Below are 21,070 nucleotides of genomic sequence, written 5' to 3'. Positions count from 1 at the left end.
GCAGCCTATGTTTTCGGAAAGTGTCTGAATTTGTCACTGATGTGTGTTTCCTGTATGCAGCAAAATGCTTGGTCCTCTTTACATATCCAGTTTGTTAGGCCATGTCTTTTTATTGGGGCATTGAATCCATTGACGTTGAAAGATATTGGGGACAATTGATTGTTGTTTCCTATTATCTTTGTTGGTAGAGGTGGAATTGTATTTGTGTGCCTATCTTCTTTTGGGTTAGTTGATAGAAGATTACTTTCTTGCTTTATCTAGGGTGTATTTTCCTCCTTGTGTTGAACTTTTCCATCTCTTATCCTTTGTAGGGCTGGATTTGTACAAATATATTTTGTAGATTTTGTTTTGTGATGGAATGTCTTGGTTTCACTAGGTATGGTAATTGAAAGTTTTGCTGGGCATAGTACCCTGAACTAGTATTTGTGTTCTCTTAAGGTCTCTATGTTATCTGCCCAGGATCTTCTAGCTTTCACAGTCTCTGCTAAGAAGTCTGGTGTGATTCTGTAGGTCTGCCTTTATATGTTACTTAACATTTTTCCCCTTACTGCATTTAATATTCATTCTTTGTTTTTTGCCTTTGGTGTTTTGACTCTTAAGTGACATGAGGAATTTCATTTCTGTTCCACTGTAAATCTGTATGAACACTTCTGAGAAACCAGCTTTCTCCCAGAGGGATCGGGGTAGAGAGAGCTGTGTCAAAGAGTCAGCTCCAGGAGCAGGAAGAAACCAGAAGAATCCTCTCCCAGACTTCTCCACAGTTCCTGTGTCTAGAGGGCTCCATAAGGATTTCTCTAGGGACAGGAATGTGAGCAGAAATTGTGGCTTCACCTATGCTCTGTGTTAGCACTTATGGGAGATCAGCTCTCACCCCACAGGGTCTGGGTACAGTGAGCTGTGGCACAAGGTCTGCTTAGGGCACCTTAAGTAGCAATTTTAAAAATATTTATCTATTATACACTCTGCCTATGGTTTTCTCTTAGCTCTGAATCATGAGTGAAATTACTCACGTGACTGGGACACACTCTGTATACAAATTTATTTAAAAGCAAGTAATCCAGTCTTTGAATTAAGCCTAATTATCTTCTCTTTGACCTAGAGCAGCCTGTTTTTTTTTTTCACAGCAGGGGACCTACAATCCATGAGCAGACTTCCCCTTATTCCTGCACTTGAATTCATGTGACTAATATTGGCAGTACCACCTTTTTGACTTGGAAAATAGTACTCTAACTTTTAGGCTGATAACCTTCAATATTCAGTCGATTATTGTACAACATGTTTGTTTGACAAAGGTAGCAGTAAATATTTAAAAAGAATCTACCATCCCATGCTATTGCTGTCTCTAATGAGCATCTGCAAGGTATTTTCATCTCAATCCGCAAAGCATCTCAACCAGACTTGCTAAGCTTCAAATTTCCATACCAGTTGATCTCAGGTACATTCTGGACCCTTCAGGAACTGCCCTCATGCAATTCTCTGCTGTAAACACTGTTCACAGTCCCAGCATCTGCTTCCTGTTATAGTCACAACTCCCAATAATCCATTAAAATCAAAACTCAATAAGCTGGTCATTTTTCAATCAGATTCATATATTAAGTTCTCACTCGATGAAATGTCCACACAGTAAACTCTAAACCAATCAACAATGGTATAAGCTACCCACCTAGTTAACACAAATTTTCCTATAAAGATCCATCCCTTATGAAATATTCATAAATACTGTGGCCCTTTAAGACCACACAACTCTGGGTTTTCCTTTTCCTCCTCCATCTTGGTTCTTCTTCCAAGAACATCTTTAATTATGAAAAACATCAGTATAACTTGTAGAACCAACAATTATGTGGCACAGTCATTTCCTAGATTAACAGTGCACATCATTACTCCAGCACAGCTGTTTTCACAGCAAGCCAGCAAAGCTGAGCCACTCTCTGTGATTGCTGACCTGAGGCCTTTTACTATCAGTTTGAAACTCTGCATGGTACACTCTGGAGCCTATTAGCATAATCATTCAGACCAGGCTTGCAGACAAAATAGTTTCTGAATTTCACTAGAATCTCCCCTGAGATACACAGCCAGAATACAGCAAATACATAGGTGAATGCCAGCCTTAAACCACTGAACTGAAAATGGGACCCCAGTTGAAGGAATCTTAGAAAAGACTGAAAGAGCTTGAAGGGGCTTGAGACCTCACAGGAACAACAATGCCAAGCAACCAGAGCTTCCAGGGACTAAGCCACTACCCAAGACTATACATGGACTGACCCTGGACTCTGACCTCATAGGTAGCAATGAATATTCTAGTAAGAGCACCAGTGGAAGGGGAAGCCCTGGGTCCTGCTAAGACTGAACCCCCAGTGAACTAGACTGTTGGGGGGAGGGCGGCAATGGGGGGAGGATGGAGAGGGGAACACCCATAAAGAAGGGGAGGTGGAGGGGTTAGGGGGATGTTGGCACGTAAACTGGGAAAGGGAATAACACTTGAAGTGTAAATAAGAAATTCTCAAGTTAATAAAGATGAAAAAATTAAATAAATTTACAATAAAAAAAAGAAAATTCCTAAATATGTGACTCCTGTTCTCAAAGAGTACCTTAGCTGACCCTACTTCTGAATCTTCTCTGTGCCTTCAATATTGCTTTCTGTCCTTAAGGAATTTCATTAAACAAAATAATTAGAATACTTTCAATAAAGCAGAGGCTGCCAAGGTTTAGCATGACAGGACAAATGAAAACAAATCAAAGCACAAAAGTCCCTTTAAAAGATATATGGAAATTCTTAAAATTATAACCTTGAAAATAAAACAATGCATACTAAGTCCCTAGTTAGAACTCGGCAAAGAAGAACTAGAATAACTAATATAATATGACTTACACCTGGTTGTTGTAATGTTAATTAATGCAGAAACAGAACAATTATTTTAGTGAACAAATTCTTTTAGGATTATGAATAACAACTACAATACCTAAGGCTGAATTATCAGGATTCAGTGAATCTACAAATATGGTTCACCATTAAAGAATTATAAGATACTGCTTAAATAAGGGCAATTCACATGACTGAATCAGATTCTAATTATATTCTAAGAATCTTAAAACCCCAAGCTCTGACAGCTAAAGAACATGCTTGCTTGCTTGGTTTCTTGCTTGCTTGCTTCCTTGCTTAATTGCTTGCTTTCTTGAGCTAAAATGATTTGTAGAATTTTAAGAGGTGGGATGTGGAGCTGGTGATATTTTATTTTTAATCATGTTTTAACCTGGAACCCTGGGCATATGCCAAATATATGCATAGGAAAAAATGTTATGATCTGTATTTCTAGAAACCATGCATGTTTTTGAATCTCTATAAATAAATAAATTTTCTGATTGTTAGTCAGTTAGACTTGCTAAGCATCCAAGTCTTAGAGTTTTACTCATCCCTTCCCTTGCCTGTTCCTAATAACCACTATGGAACCCATTCATGAGGCCAGCCTTCAGCAATTATTCCAGAATCATAATATCAAAATAAAGACTAAAGAAATATTGAAAAGGAAGTAAAAATAAATCCCTAAGCAAATGTACAGAATTTCTGATTACTTTATCCCTTAGAAAAATAAAATCTACATCATTGTTTTAAAAGACATTTAAAATAATACTCCCAAGTCTACAGAGAGAGACAAAAAGCGTATCCATAGACATTTAAGCATTTACAAATCTGAATATGAATTTAACAAACATACTTACTTCATTTTTTAAAAAAGCAACACAAATGAAGCTCAAAGAAGTAATGAAAAATAGTTTAAATCATCAAAAATCAGCTAGATTAATGCCATGATTATCTCCTGATGTAGAAAAAATACCAAGGCTATTAAAAGAAGGTCTGGAAATTGGTGTCAGTTGAGATCTAGTCAAACCACTCATCCAGCAGGATGAGTCTAGCTAGAACTCTCAGCTGAAGTTATTCAAGTCTCCCACACATCCCTCTCGCACAGACACACAGTGCTCTTCTCTTCTACAGTCAAGCATCACATTGGCAGGTGGGCTGCCCCAGGCACGGGAGTTTTTGTTAGGGTCTGTATCACTGTGGGAGGAAAATGCGTAGCTTGCACACAGTAATAAACTCCCAAATCCTCAGCCTCCACTCTGCTGATTTTAAGTGTAAAATCTTTCTGTGATCCAGTGCCACTGAACCTGTCAGGGACTCCAGAGCCCAGATTAGACACCTGATAGATTAGGAGCTTCGGAGATTGGCCAGGACTCTGTAATAACCAATGCAAATATGTCTTTCCATCACTATATACGAGGCTCTGACTTGACTTGCAAGAGATGGAGACTGATTGTCCAATGGCAACCGACAAAGATGGTGGTGTCTGGGTCATCACAACATCTCCTCTGGTTTCTGAAATTATAATACAATAGTGTAAACTCACTTGCAAGCTTCTTGAATAATCATGTTATTTCTTTCAGGTGAGATCCTGGCAGTTTTTGAGATTTAAAAATATTTTATATCAAGTGGTTTATCACAATAGAAGTCATTTAAAGGTTCTAAACATCAGAGTCTATATCACTCCATCGACATTTATGTGAGAATCTTGATCTTAGCACAGCTACTCTTCCCTGTGGAATTTCTAATTAGGATATAACAAAACCTCACATTTCCATCCTGGAGAATGTGACCTGTCCCATCACAAATGAACAGTAACTAAAGGCAGCCACAGGATACCATCCATTCCTATTGTCCTCCTTCACATTCCACTCTCCTTACCCTGGATCCAGAGCATTAGCAGAAACAGGAACTGGGCAGGACTCATCATTTTGAGGAAGTGAACTTAGGAGAGTGATCAGTGAAGGCCGGAGAACAGTTGAGATTTTATCTCAGGTCAGTGGGGCAAAGACCTCTCTAGGGAGCAATATGCAAATGCTCTGGTCTATGTAACAGTATACATAGAAGCAACAGTTATATGGCCTTCTTGAATAGGAAAATAACTCAAAACAGAAAGTAATAAAACAAAATGTGCTTACTGAGGGGGAAATAGCAGGATGTTAAAGGAGTGTCAATGTAGTTCAAGTCACTTATTAAATATGGACACCTTTGTAGTCTTTCTGTGTAAATTAGAAATTTACTGAAATTTAGTCTATATACACATGGCTAAATTGCAGAAAACGGAGAATATACTTAGCCCACACAGCTGGTTATCATCAGGAATGAACTGAGCTCCCAGGTCCCTGTGTTCACAGTTTCTAGTGCATTGCAAGAATACAAGCAAATCATTTAACTCTCTCTTGAGCTTATTGACTGTACTCTGTATTAGAAAGTATACTTTTTATTATAATCATCCATTATTAAAGGAAGTATGTAATTCAAAAGATGTATACTATCATTACCAGGCTTACTATACATTCATGAAAATGCATAACTAATTACCCACATATGCCTGTAGATGAACATATACACTATTTTCCTATTGTTAAATTTTTGATCAATTGCTCTTACTCTTACATATCAGACAATCTCTGAACTTTGGGTTTCAGAATTGTGTATTTTATCTCTATTTCATTTCTCAAATTTCATTTGAATGAAATCATACAGTACATGTCCTTGAGTGAATTAATTTTCACACTGTAACTGTTTCTTTAAAGATTCACTCATGGGGTTGGGGATTTAGCTCAATGGTAGAGCACTTGCCTAGGAAGCGCAAGGCCCTGAGTTTGGTCCCCAGCTCCAAGACAAAGAACCGAAAAAAAATTCACTCATATTCTTTAAATAAGCAAATAAATAAATAAAAATACATGAATAAATAAATTTTCTCTGTTCCTGGATCGTCGGGTAATGTTTATTCTTACATATGAATATTTTTCTTTTTTACTTTGAATAGTTATGAATAAAGATACTATGTTTTTATCAGATTATACATGAATGTACATCTTTATCTTGGGCAGATTCATGGGGTTGCACTTGACAGCTTCCATGTAAGAAATAAAAATAAGTTCATTGACTGTAATATCTTTATGCAGGACAGTGTTTTGTAAGTACAACCTTCTCCCAGTCATTGTGAAATATGTGTCCTATACTCAGGAAATAATTGATTATTGCTTTATGACTTTGATTATTTTTGCTTACTAGTAAAAGGGAGAAATTATGCCCCAAAGTGTCAAAGTAGATTCTTTGATTATTCTTAATTTTCAGCTTTCCTTGTATTTTTCACTGTTCATTGTAATCTTTTCTCTAGGTCTAATTAATATGAACTTCATTTAGTTGCTAGAACATTAGATATTTTTGAAGATATGCTGCCACTCTTATTAAACAAAAATTTTAAGTATAGTTGCCAATGTTGGTTACCTGTGGCAACTGAATTATTCAGGTTTCCTCTGTTAGTGATTATTTTCACAATTATATTCTGATAAATATTTGGAGACCCAAATGGCAGCTCAAGGACACCAAATATAGAGCCACAATTAACTGTATAGAAAGACTTTGAACAAATTGCAGTCCCTTCAACAAGTTTCAGGGCAAGTGTATATCTATATGAAAGACAATATGTAAAGTCACAAGTAAATCAGCCCTTATTTAAACTACCTGAGAATCATCACAATTCTGAATGTAAACATTAAACTAGAGCACTCTTAAAGTATAATGAGGGGAAATTCTATTTATCCCCAGGTTTTGAAATAACTTATTACACCACCACTTTGAAGAGCAATGACTGCGTATAAGACTGAGTTCTATGATGTGGCAAATACTGGTATGGAAAAAACACTGAAGAGACAATGATATTTTCATAATCGTTATGAAGCTTTATTATTTATTACTAACTTGGGGGGTTGGAGATTTTGCTCAGTGGTAGAGTGCTTGCCTAGCAAGCACAAGGCCCTGGGTTGGGTCCCCAGCTCAGAAAAAAAAAAGAAAAAAAAAAAACTACTGACTTTAGAAACCAAGGAACACTTCAACAATGAAGGTAATCTATTTTTATTGGATTATCTTAAAAATATATTTACATTTCAAATGGTATTCCCATTCCCGGTTTCCTGTCCATAACACCCTATTCCAACCCCCTCCTTCTTCTTTGAGGGTGTTTCTATCCACACACCCCTTCCTACATCCCTGCCCTGAAATTCCCCTACACTGAGAAGTTAAGCCTTGGCTGAACCAAGGGCTGCTCCTCCAATAGGTGCTCAGCTGCTACATACACAGCTGAAGTCTTCGGTCTATCCCTGTGTACTCTTTGGATGGTGGTTGAGTTCTTAGGAGCTCTGGTTGCTTGGTATTGTTCTTTTGGGGTTGCAAGTCCCTTCAGGTCCTTCAATTCTTTCTCTAATCCCTCCAATAGGGGCCACATTCTCAGTTCTAGGACTGGTTGTGAGAATCCACTATGGATTTGTCATGCTTCAGCAGAGTGTCTAAGGAGACAGCTATATCAGACTTCTGTCAGCATGCAACTCTTTTTGTTTTTTTCCATCTGTATTAAATTGGGTATTTCTTATTTAAAATTCAAATGTTATTCTCTTTCCCTGTTTCCATGCCAACATCCATTAGTACCTCCCCCTCTCATTCTTTATGGGTGTTCCCCTGCCAATCCTTCCCCCATTACTGCCATCCCCACAAGAATCCTGTTCACTGGGGGTCCAGCTTGGAAGGACAAAGGGCTTATCCATCCACTGGTGCCCATACTAGGCTATTTATTGCTACCTATGCAGTTGGAGCCCAGGGTCAGTCCATGTGTAGTCTTTGGGTAGTGGCTTAGTCTGGTTGCTTGGCATTGTTGTTCATCATTGTTGCTCAAGCCCTTCAAGCTCTTCCAGTCCTTTCTCTGATTCCTTCAACGGGGGTTCCATTCTCAGTTCAGTGGTTTGATGCTGGCATCCGCCTATATATTTGCCGTATTCTGGTTGTGTCTCTCAGGAGAGATCTACATCTGGTTCCTGTCAGACTGCACTTCTTTGCTTCATCCATCTTATCTAGTTTTGTGTGTATATATATATATATGCCACATTAGGGGCAGGCTCTGAATGAGCCTTAATTCAGCCTCTGTTCTAAACTTTTCCTACCTATCCCCTTGCAAGGGTATTCTTGTTCCCTTTTAAAGAAAGAATGAAGCATCCACATTTTGTTCTTCCTTCCTGAGTTTCATGTGTTTTGTGCATCTAGGGTAATTCAAGCATTTGGGCTAATATCCACTTATCAATTAGTGCGTACCATGTGTGTTTTTCTGTGATTCGGTTACCTCACTGAGGATGATATTTTCCAGTTCCATCCATTTGCCTATGAATTTCATGAAGTCACTGTTTTTGATAGCTGAGTAATATTCCACTGTATCGATGTACCATATTTTCTGTATCTATTCCTCTGTTGAAGGACATCTGGGTTCATTCCAGCATCTGGCTATTATAAATAAGGCTGCTATGAAAATAGTGGAACATGTGTCTTTGTTATATGTTGGGACATCATTTGGTTATATGCCTAAGAGAGGGATAGCTGGGTCCTCAGGTTGTGCAATGTCCAATTTTCTGAGGAACCTCCAGAATGATTTCCAGAATGCTTGTACCAGTCTGCAATCCCAGCAACAATGGAGGAGTGTTCCTCTTTCTCCACATCCTCGCCAGCACCTGCTGTTGATGGAGTTTTTGATCTTAGTCATTCTGACTGGTGTTAGGTAGAATCTCAGGGTTGTTTTGATTTGCATTTCCCTCATGACTAAAAATGTTGAACATTTCTTTAGGTGCTTCTCAGCTATTCAGTATTCATCAGCTGTGAATTCTCTGTTTAGTTCTGAACCCCATTTTTAATAGGGTTATTTGTCTCTCTGCAGTATAACTTCTTGAGTTCTTTGTATATTTTTGATATAAGCCCTCTATCAGTTGTAAGATTGGAAAAGACCTTTCCCAATCTATTTGTTGCCGTTTTGTCCTAAAGACAGTGTTGTTTGCCTTACAGAAGCTTTGTAGTTTATGAGATCCCATTTGTTGATTCTTGATCTAAGAGCATAAGCCATTGGTATATTGTTCAGGAAATTTCCTCCAGTGCCTATGTGTTTGAGATTCTTCCCCACTTTTTCTTCTAGTTTCAGTGTATCTTGTTTGATGTGGAGGTCCTTGGTCCAGTTGGACTTAAGCTTTGTACAGGGTGATAAAATGGATCGGTCTGCAACTCTTGGAATCCAAAATAGTGACTGGTTTTGGTGGTGTATGTATATGGGCTGGATCCCCAGGTTGAGCAGAGTCTAAATGGCCTCTCTTTCAGTATCTCCTTTAAATTTTGTCTCTATATCTCCTCCTATGAATATTTTTGTTACCTCTTCTTAGAAGGACTGAAGCATCCCCACTTTGGTCGTCCTTCTTCTTGAGCATCATGTGGTCTGTGTGTTGTATCTTGGGTATTCCAAGCTTTTGGGTTAATACCCACTTATCAGTGAGTGAGTGCATACCATGTGTGGTTTTTTTTCTAATTGGGTTACTCAGCATAATATTTTTTAGTTCCATGCATTTGTCTAAGAATTTCATTTATTTTAATAGCTGTGTAGTACTCCATTGTGTAAATGTATGACATTTTCTGTATCCATTCCTCTGTAGAGGAACATCTGGGTTTTTTCCAGCTTCTGGTTATTATAAACAACACTACTATGAACATAGTGAAGTATATGCCCTAGTTATATGTTGGAGCATCTTTTGGGTACATGCCCAGAAGTAGTATAGCAGTGTCCTGAAGTAGTACTATGTCCAATTTTCTGAGGAACCTCCAGACTGATTTGCAGACTAATTATAGCAGCTTGCAATTCCTCCAATAATGGAGAGATGTTCCTCTTTCTCTTCATCCTCCCCAGTATCTGTTGTCACCTGAGTTTCTGATCTTTGCCATTCTGACTGATATGAGATATAAGCACAGGGTTATTTTTTTTCTTTTTTTCGGAGCTGGGGACCGAACCCACAGCCTTGTATTTGCTAGGCAAGCACTCTACCACAGAGCTAAATCCCCAACCACAAGCACAGGGTTATTTAGATTTGCATTTCCCTGACGACAAAGGAAGTTGAACATTTTTTTTAGGTACTTCTCAGACATCCAATATTCCTCAGGTGACACTACTTTGTTTACCTCTGCACCCCATTTTTAATAGGGTTATCTGGATCTCTCCTGTCTAACTTCTTGAGTTCTGTTTATATATTAGATATTAGCCCTCTATTGGATGTAGGATTGGGTAAAGATATTTTCCAAATCCGTTGGTTGTCATTTTGTCATAATGACAGTGTTCTTTGCCTTACAGAAGCTTTACAATTTTATGAAGTCCCATTTTTAATTCTTGATCTTAGAGCATAAGTGATTGGTGTCCTATTCAGGAAATTTTCCCCACTGATCATGTGTTCAAGACTCTTCCCAATTTTTCTTCTATTAGATTGAGAATATCTGTTTTTTATGGAGGTCATTTATCCACTTGGACTTGAGCTCTGCAGGGCAAAAAGAATGAACTGATCTGCATTCTATTATAAGCTGACTAGTAGTTGAATCAGCATGATTTGTTGAAAATGCTATCTTTTTTACCCTCGATGGTTTTAGTATTAAAAATATATACTATGTATTTTGATACAGGGCATGTAAGTAAAGTGGATTAATAAACTACTACTTATCTGTAACAATGCAACAAGTAGAGAACACTCACAAACAAAATGTTCAAGTGTATGTGGGACGAACTGATTTTCTATTCACTATTGATGGTAACACAAATGGTGATACCACCTTGAAGGATAATCTGGTGATATTATTACAAAGCATGTTCTTACTCTGTCATCCTGCAAGCTCTATATTCACTTAAAGCATTTGAAACATCATTTTCATTAGAAAAACAGCATGGAATATGTATTGCAGCTTTTTTTAATCTTTTAAAGCTTGGATATAAACATGATCCCTCTCTATAAGTGAATGGATAAACAACCTTTGGCATACACAGCTATGGAGGAAAAGTAGTTGCATACTACATAGAGAAACCAGTTTAAATACTTCATTACCTTATTAGTCAAACTGTAGGACATTCAGAAAGACACAAAGCTATGGTTCAGAAAAATCATTAGTGTGTTTCTCTTATTAGAGGGGAAGAGCTATGCATGGACTTCACAGTATTTCAGGGCAGGTGAACACCTCTGTATGTTCCACAATGGAAAATATGTCATAATATATACATTTTCAGGGACAAAGTCATTAATTATATGAAATCACAGCAATGCTCTAACGAAATCAAATTCTTGGAGTGACAACAATAGTCATCCAGACTACAGTTAATTCACATATTGCAGCAAATGCACCACTTTGTTGACAGATCCTCATAATAGGAGAGGCTGAGCATGCTCAGGACATTTGAATCACATAGTTTATTGACTCTCAAACTTCCATGATTCCAAAAAAGAATCTAAAAGCATTACATCTTGAGAGTCATCCATAGGCAAATAATTACAAAACAATTTTATTTGTCACTAATTTGAACTCATAACAACTTGAACTTTAGTCAACAGAATGATGGACACCTGAGGTACCACATGCATCTTGATAGTTTCACATTCTAACATTTTTTTACATAAATGAGTCAACTGTATTCACTGTGCAAAATATTTGGACATGGTTTTCTGAGCTATGTGGGAGAGTTCATGGAAGTCATAAAAACAAAAATGACTTTACTTTAAAAAATGCTCTTTGCTCAGCATAAAAATATGATGCATTTTAGCATTGACCCCTTGTGCCTGGAGTAGTTTTTTTTTTGTATGGATTAGAACACTGTTGCAATTGTACTGGGGAAAAAACAGGTACCACTTAACAGCTTCATTAATTAAGACTTAAATGCCTTTGGTCTGTGTTGTGGCTCAAGAAAATTATTCTCAGATATATGACTGTGTAGCTGAAGTAGAATTAAGTCAAGTCAGCTGTAAAAGAACATCTTGGGTTTTCTTAGCTAAATGTGTCTAGAACTTCAAGTCTCCCTGTATCTTAGAAAGACTCACAAACACTTACATATCCCATGAGAGGCAGAAGGGAAGTTCAGCTTCACACTTCTGCTTTCCATCACTGGTTCATGTTATGCATCACCAAAAGTGGGAAATTGCAACTCTGGGGTTAGTAATAAGTTTCACAATCTTATAATTCAAGGTTGTTGATGCTAAGAGTAAAACTTGTCTGTGAGCTGCTACCATTGAACTGCAAGTAGATCCCAGAGATAAGATCAGTACCATACTTGATGAGGAGCATTTGAGTATGGCTTGGTTTGTTTTTGTTTTTTGGGTTTTGTTTTTTTGTGTGTGTGTTTGTTTGTTGTTAATAGTGAATATATATGAAACTATCCTCATAGGAAAAAAGAGTTAATATTTATCTCTTCTCTAGAATCATATACAGGATATCTGGATACTGGATTGTTGTGGTAAAATTTAAAATGTAGGGTTTTTTTACCCTGAACTAGAGCCAGAATCATGGTGCCACTTGGCATCTATAAGATATTGTCATCTCAGTCAAGAGGGCATCTCACCCACTTTGCTCCATCCCATATCACACCGCTAATGACTACTCTCTGAGCCTGGCAACAACCTCTCTTCCCATCTAGTTCCAAGGCAGGTTTACGCCATGCCAGATATACACATCCAAATTCCATGGCAGTACAGTGTTGATATTAATTAACGTGCCATTGTCATTAAACAGGTTTAAGTAATTTATTTTTGCATGTAACAAGAGATAGCAGGAGATATAAAACTTAGGGAGTCAGATACTACTTTACACAAACAGAAAATAAAGGAGAGTAGCATCGCAATATTTGTATAATTAAATTGGACTTAAATCAAAAGTATATAATGTGATAAATGAAGTAATTATATGAAAATGACTCAATGGAACAAAGGTATATGCCTCGGTTTCCTGTCTGCTTTACTGAATAATGTTGAGTAACAGTGTAAACATGGGCTGTTATATCAGAACGGGTTTTTACTCTTTACCAACTTCATTCCTGTTTGCTGAGAGAGAACCTGTTCAACTTTCACCTGAGGCAGTTTTGTTGTTATTTAAGCAGATGAAGCCAGAAATGCATGACTCATAAGGTATAGCCAAGGCACTCAAACTCTGTGGACCCTAGCTGGAAGCAATAATCTGGATTTCCTTACTATATCTGTCTCTCTAACACAGAAAAATAATGTCTTTGAAAAGGGGCCTCCTGTACCAAGGGACTAAGTATATTTTTGTTGATATTTTCATCACTGTGGGAAAGTGTGTAGCTTGTATGCAGTGATAAACTCTCAAATCCTCAGGCTTCACTCTCCCTGAGTATGAAATCTGTGCCTGATCCACTCCTACTAATCTTCCTTCTAGGAACCCAGAAAAGCAATTGTAAACTTAGATCAAATGCTGTGGAGCATGTATCAATGCAAATATGTGTTTCCATAACTACATACAATATTTTGACTAGACATGCAAGAGATGGAGGCTTGATCTCTAAAGCTGACAGTCAAGGAGGCTGGAACATGGGCCATCACTACATTACAGCTAGAAGCTAAATTGAAGACAGAGAGGTACAAAGTTAAGGACAAACTTCATGAACTGTTTGTGGTTTCTTTTTGATATGTATTTCAATGATGATGCTTATTTTTATATAAAATTATATTCTAAAATTCCCTTTAAAAAAAATGAAAGCCCTAGAGCGCTTCAAGGCTTTACTTAGGCCACCCTATTCGATCTATGTCATCATCTTCATTATAGCACAAGCTCTCTTCCCTCAGAAACCTCCCTCAAATAGATGCAAGCCTAACAGGCTCAATCCTTGAGTTTACCTATCTACTCATACATGAACAAAACACATGTGATGAACAGTAAGACTCACATACATCTTCTCTACCAATTATGTATTCTTACCTCTCACTGTTTTGTGTTAATTTCAACTTGATACATGATAGTGGCAAGTGTGAATTGAGAACTTCAATTCAGAAAATGTCTCTATCTCGTTTACCTATAAACAGTCTGTTAGTACAATGTCTTGCTTAATGATGGATGTGAGAAGGCCCATAGCAACATTGGCAGTGTCACCTCTAAACAGGCAATGATGGGTGGCATAAGAAATACAAATCTGGATGGTTCAATATATGAAAATTTATCAATATAAGCCAGTACATCATCAAACTCAAGGAAAAATATCATATGATCATCTCATAAGTTGTTGAAGAAGTCGTTGACAAAAACCAACAACCCCTTCATGTTAACAGTCTAGGAGAGATCAGAAAATTGAGGCTCAAACATAAACATACTAAAAGCAAATCACAGCAAACCAACAGCCAATATCAAATTAAATGGAGAGAATCTTGAGGCAATTCTACTAAAATTAGGAACAAGACAAGGCAGCCCACATTCTCCCTATACATTCATTATTGTAGTGGAAGTTCTAGCTAGAGTTACACAATAAAAATATCAAGAGGATATGATTTGGAAAGGAAGAAGTCAATATATTACTATCTGCATACAATATGATAGTATGCATAAGAGATCTCAAAAATTCTGCCAGAGACGTTCTACAGCTGATAAACAACTTCGACAAATTATCTAGATATAAAATTAACTGAACAAATGAGTAACCTTCCTTTATACAAATGATAAATGGTCTGAGAAAGAAAATAGGATAAAAACATCATTCACAATAGTCACAAATATTATAAAATATCTTAGTGTAACTCTAGCCTAAGAAAGGAAAACACTGTAAGACAAGACTTTCAGTCTCTAAAGGAAAAATAGAAGAAAACTTTAGAGGATGGAATGATCTCCCATGCTTGTGGCCTGGGAGGATTAACATAGTTAAAATGGCCATTTTACCAAAAGTAATCTACAGATTCAATGCAATCAATAAAATTGCAACTTAATTATCCCCATTTTTTAAAATTAAATTACTTGTTGAGTGGGATAAAACATGAATATTGGGCACAGAAATATGTATAGGTGACAGTTCTCCATTTGTTCTCCTGGATCCCACACTTTTCATGGGTCACCATCCTCCTCATTTGGGAATCCTGCCTCTGAACAATTCATATCTTCCCACATATAGAAAGCTTAGTGACCAATGGCTCAGTCTCTAAGACCAATAATTAATAAATGGAACCTGATGAAACCAAAAGCTTCTGTAGAGCAAAGGACACTGTCAACAGTACAAAACAGCAGCCTAAAGATTGAGAAAATACCTTCTCTGATTCTATGTACTGCTGAGAGGTAATATCCAAGATGTATAAAAAACTCAAGAAGTTAGACTGCAACAAACCAAATAACCAAATTAAACCAAAAAACTCAATTAAAAACAGAGTACAAAGGAAAACAGAATTTTCAAGAAAAGTATCTCGAATTCTCTAAGAAGCACTTAGAGAAATGTTTTAACATCCTTCCTTCATCATCAGTGAGATGCAATTGAAAATGACTCTTATTGGTACATCACCTTATACCAATAAGAATGGGTAAAGTTAAAAAACTAATGTGACTGAAGTGGAAATTTCTGGTTTCTTTAATATCTCAATTTTCTCACATGGTATTTTTCTAGATGCTATTTTCTGAGAGGGCATATGATATTTGCTAAAAACACAAACACTTGAGAGAAGATGATATGTTAGTAAAATATAAATATAATCTACAAAATAGTGAGGACAAGCTCATGCATCACCCCGATATGTTGAAGTGCTTTGCTGGTCTTCACTGGTGTTCTGTTGTCTTCACTGGGTAGAGAGAAAAGCATCAAAGAACTTCTCATGTTATTCCTGCAGATTCTGGCCACTTTCACTGACTCCTAACAATAAGGCAGAGTCTTGCTGTTTCTGTAGGATCATACTGCTGGTACTGATTAATGTTTGATTTTTCATATTGGAATGAACTGCTTGTATCCTCACAACAAATTTCAAATCATCCTATTTATGTTTAGTATTTCTTATTGGACTAGATTGCTGGTATCCTGACAGTTAAGAATGGAATCGCTGTAAAGGACTACTTCTAAAGAGGTTCATGAGCCCTTTCCCTATTAACCTTCTTTATCTCTTACCTATGTTCAGTGGGCTAGAAAAGATGTTGAAGTGGTTAAGAAACATGAACAAATTAGGTTTTGAAATAGCGAAGCCTACAAGTAAAATACATTCCGATGAGGATGTAAAGAAAGGGGATCACTTCTCCACTGATGGTGGGATTGCAAAATGGTACAAGCGCTCTGGAAATCAATCTGTCAGTTTCTCAAAAGATTTAGAAATTGTTCTACCTGAAGACCCAACCAGACCACTCTTGGGCATATACCCAAAAGATGTTTCATCATATTGTAAAGGCATGTGATCCACAATGTTTATAGTAGCTTTATTCATAATAGCCAGAACTGGAAACAGCTCAGATGTCCCTCAACAAAAGAATGGACACAGAAAATATGATTCATTTACATGATGTAATACTATTCAGCTATTTTTAAAAAGCCATCATGAATTTTGCAGGTAAATTGATAACACTAGGAAGTATTATCTTCCATGAGGCTATCCAGACCCAAAAGGATATCATATATGGTATGATGTCACTAACAAATGGATATTAGCCATAAAGTACATAAATCCACAGACCCAAAAAAATAGCTAAGCAAGAAGCTAATCCAAGCAAGGATGATTGAATCTCACTTAGTAGGATTAAGAAAATAGTCATAGGAGGCAGAGTGAGGAGACTGGGTGGGAAAGGCAAGGTGGAGAAAAAGGAGGAGACAGGAACAAGTATGGAGAGAGATAAAAGAAAGTCCCAGAGTTCCAGGAGAGTGATTGGAAATCTGAAGCAGGGTGGAGGGCATATAGGGGAATCAAAATGAAGTTCTAGAACCTGAGAAGGGGATACTCTCAGCAGTCAATGCAGAAGACCTTGGCAGAGAAGCCCAACTGTGGAAGAATTGAACTTGAAGAGACCTTCCTTTGTTGGCAGGAAAGACTTCCAGTGGAGTGATAAGGACACCAACCTACCCACAAAATTTTTGACAAACAATTTCTTTCTAAAAGAAATACATTGAAACCATGAAGGAAAGATGGGGGAATGGTCAACCAACTCCAAGCCCAACTTGAGACCGATCATATCAGCAGGAAACAATCCCTGACACAATTAATGATAGTCTCTTATGCTAGAAGACAGGAGCCTAGAACAACAGTCCTCTGAGAGGCTTCACCCAGCAGTTGACTGGAAATATATGCAGACACCCATAAATAAACACTGAATGGGGGTTGGAGACTCTTATGGTAGAGTTAAGGTAAAAAATGAAGGGCCTGAATGGGATAGAACCCCACAGGAAGACCATTAGAGTTCAATAACCCAGGCACCTCAGGGCTCTCAGAGACTGAGCCACCAACCAAAAAGCATATAAGGGTTAGACCAAAGCCCCAGGCACATGTGTAGCAGGCATGTAGCTAAGTCACCTTGTACATCCCCCAACAACTGGAGTCAAGCCTATCCCTGAAGCTGTAGCCTGTATGTGGTATCTGCTCCCCAAAAACATTGTCAACTAGACTCAATGAGAGAGTATGTAACTAATTCTGGGGAGTTTTGATGACCAACTTGTGGGTTAACTAGGGAGATTCTATCCTCTCAGAGGAGAAGGCACTCTGTGAGAGTGAAACAGGATGAGAAGCAGCACTTGGAATGTAAATAAAGAAATATAAAATAAAAGAAAAACATTGTTTTTTTTCCTTTCTATGACCATCCATAAGAGAAATTTTGTATCTTGTTGTCTCAGATTATTGTACATTTGTCTTAAAGTGGATTACATTATGTGTTTCCTTGGCCCTCTGGCTAAATCCATCCCCTAAATTTAAACATCTGAAATGCATATTAAAATTTTATTTGCTGAGACATTATAAACAATGCAATGTACAATGATGAAATTTACATTTTTCCTTCTGAAGTAATGCTCAAACATCGGGAGTCACATTTATCACATACATGTTTCTTTCTCATTTTATGAGTATCCAGGAGTGATAGTTTGAATGAGATGGCCCAATGATTGACTCACGTGTTTGATTCGTGATCCCCTTAGTTGAAACTTGTTGGAAAGGATTAAGAGATATTCCTGTTTTGGGGAGAAGTATCATGAGGATAAACTTAGAGGAGTCCCCCTCACTCTCTCTCATTCTTCCTTGTGGTTACAGCTGTGTCCACTCATATTTCCTGCTGTCATGCTTTTGTTGGCCTCCGTTAACTCTATTCATCTAAAATCATATGCCCAATAAAAGGATTCTTTTTATAGGTTGCCTTGGATGTGGTGTTTTGGCATAGCATTTAAAAAGTAAGGATTTCACATAAAAAGGAAATCTAAACATGAGAGGCAACCTGGACATTCAGAAGTGAGTATAGGATGGTGAACTATATGTCAACAGAGTCCTATTTTCCTTTTGTCAACTTGCAGGTAGCATATTCAAACATAACTGATTTCCTTTATGTCCCTGTAAAAACATTTCTTATAAAAACACAGAGGATATGCAGAGTAAAAAAATAAGTACTGACCTGTTAGTTGCATATATTGGGATATATTGAAACCATGACTAGATATTGATGTCCCCACTTTCTCCAAAACATAGAATGTGCAATATGCAACCAGTAGAATTATACTCAGTTACATAGAAAATTAAAATGAGGAACTTTGTAAGAAAATATCTTGATCTACAAATTTTTTAAACTTTTTTCTTCTTGTTTTTTCTTCCTTTTTTTAAAATTAACTTTAGTATTTCTTATTTACATTTCGAATGTTATTCCCTTTCCCGGTTTCCAGGCAAACATCCCCCTAACCCCTCCCGTTCCCCCTCTATATGGGTGTTCCCCTCCCCATTCTACCCCCAACAATTACGTTCACTCGGGGTTCAGCCTTGGCAGGACGAAGGGCTTCCCGTTCCACTGGTGCTCTTCCTAGGCCATTCATTGCTACCTATGGGGTTGAAGCCCAGGGGCAGTCCATGCATAGTCTTTGGGTAGTGGCTTAGTACCTGGAAGCTCTGGTTGGTTGGCATTGTTGTTCATATGAGGCTGCTATGAACATGGTGGAGCAGGTGTCTTTGTTCTGTGTTAGGGCATCTTTTGGGTATATGACCAAGAGAGGTATAGCTGGGTCCTCAGGTAGTGCAATGTCCAATTTTCTGAGGAACCTCCAGACTGATTTCCAGAATGGTTGTACCAGCCTGCAATCCCACCAACAGTGGAGGAGTGTTCCCCTTTCTCCACATCTTTGCCAGCATCTGCTGTCATCTGTGTTTTTGATCTTAGCCATTCTGACTGGTGTGAGGTGGAATCTCAGGGTTGTTTTGATTTGCATTTCCCTTATGACTAAATATGTTGAACATTTCTTTAGGTGTTTCTCAGCCATTTGATATTTCTCAGCTATGAATCTTTGTTTAGCTCTGTATCCCATTTTTAAGAGGGTTGTTTGATTCTCTGCAGTGTACTTCATGAGTTCTTTGTATATTTTTGATATTAGCCCTCTATCAATTGTGGGATTGGTAAAGACCTTTTCCCAGTCTGTTGGTTGCCATTTTGTCCTAATAACAGTATCCTTTGCCTTACATAAGTTTTGTTGCTTTAAGAGATCCCATTTGTTGATTCTTCATCTTAGAGCATAAGTCATTGATGTTCTGTTCATGAAATTTTCTCCAGTGTCTATATATTTGAGATTCTTCCCCACTTTTTCTTCTATTAGTCTGAGTGTATCTGGTTTGATGTGGAGTTCCTTAATCCACTTGAACTTAAGCTTTGTACAGAGCAATAGGAATGGATCAATTAGAATTCTACATGCTGACCTCCAGTTGAACCAGCACCATTTGCTGAAAATGCTATCTTTATTTCATTGGATGGTTTTGGCTCCTTTGTCAAATTCAAGTGCCCATAGGTGTGTGGATTCATTTCTGAGTCTTCAATTATATTCCATTGGTCGATCTGCTTGTCTCTGTACCAGTACCATACTAGTACAGTTTTCCTCACTATTTCTCTGTAAAACTGCTTGAGGTCAGGGATGGTGATTCCCCTGGAAGTCCCTTTGATGTTGAGCATTTTAGCTATCCTGGGTTTTTTGTTATTCTAGAGGAATTTGCAAATTGTTCTGTCTAATTCTATGAAGAATTTGATTGGAATTTTGATAGGGATTGCATTGAATCTGCAAACATTTTGGGTAAAAATGGCCATTCTTACTAAATTAATCCTGACAATCCATGAACACAGGAGATCTTTCCATCTTCTGAGATCTTCAACTTCTTTAGAGACTTGACTTTCTTGTAATAACAGATATTTCACTTGCTTGGTTAAAGTCACACCAAGGTATTTTATATTACTTTAGACTATTATGATGGTGTCATTTCCCTAATTTCTTTCTCAGCTTGCTTATTTCTTGTGTAGAGGAAAGCTAGTGATTTGTTAAAGTAAATTTTATACCCAACCACTTTGCTGAAGTTGTTTAGCAGTCTTAGTAGTTCTGTGGTGTAACTTTTGGGGTCACTTAAATATACTACCAGATCATCTGCAAATAGTGATATTTTGACTTCTTCCTTTCGAATTTGTTTCATATTGACCTCCTTTTGTTGTCTTATTGCTCTGGTTAGAACTTCAACAACTATATTGAAAAAATAGGGAGAGAGTGGTCAGTCTTGTTTGTTCCTGATTTTAGTGGGATTGCTTCAAGTTTCTCTCCATTTAGTTAATGTTGCCCACTGGTTTTCTTTATATAGCTTTACTATGTTTAGGTATGGGCCTTGAATTCCTGTTCTTTCTAGGCTTTTATCATGAAGGGGTGTTATTTTGTCAAGTGCTTTCTCAGCGTCTAATGAAATGATCATGTGGTTTTTGTCATTGAGTGTGTTTATATAGTGGATTACATTGGTGGGTTTCCATATATTAAACCAGCCCTGCATACCTGGGATGAGGCCTACTTGATCATGATGGAAGGTCATTTTGATGTATTCTTAGATTCCATTTGCAAGAATTTTATTGAATAATTTTGTGTCAATTTTCATATGGGAAAATGATCTGAAGTTCTTTCTTTTTTCGGGTCTTTTTGTAGTTTAAGTATAAGACTATTTGTGGCTTCATAGAAGGAATTTGACAGTGTTCTGCCTGTTTCTATTTTGAGGA

The sequence above is a fragment of the Rattus norvegicus genome, chromosome 4, assembly GCF_021556685.1.
Source record: "Rattus norvegicus strain SHRSP/BbbUtx chromosome 4, alternate assembly SHRSP_T2T, whole genome shotgun sequence".
NCBI lineage: Eukaryota > Metazoa > Chordata > Mammalia > Rodentia > Muridae > Rattus > Rattus norvegicus.
Note: the sequence above shows the minus strand (reverse complement) of the source record.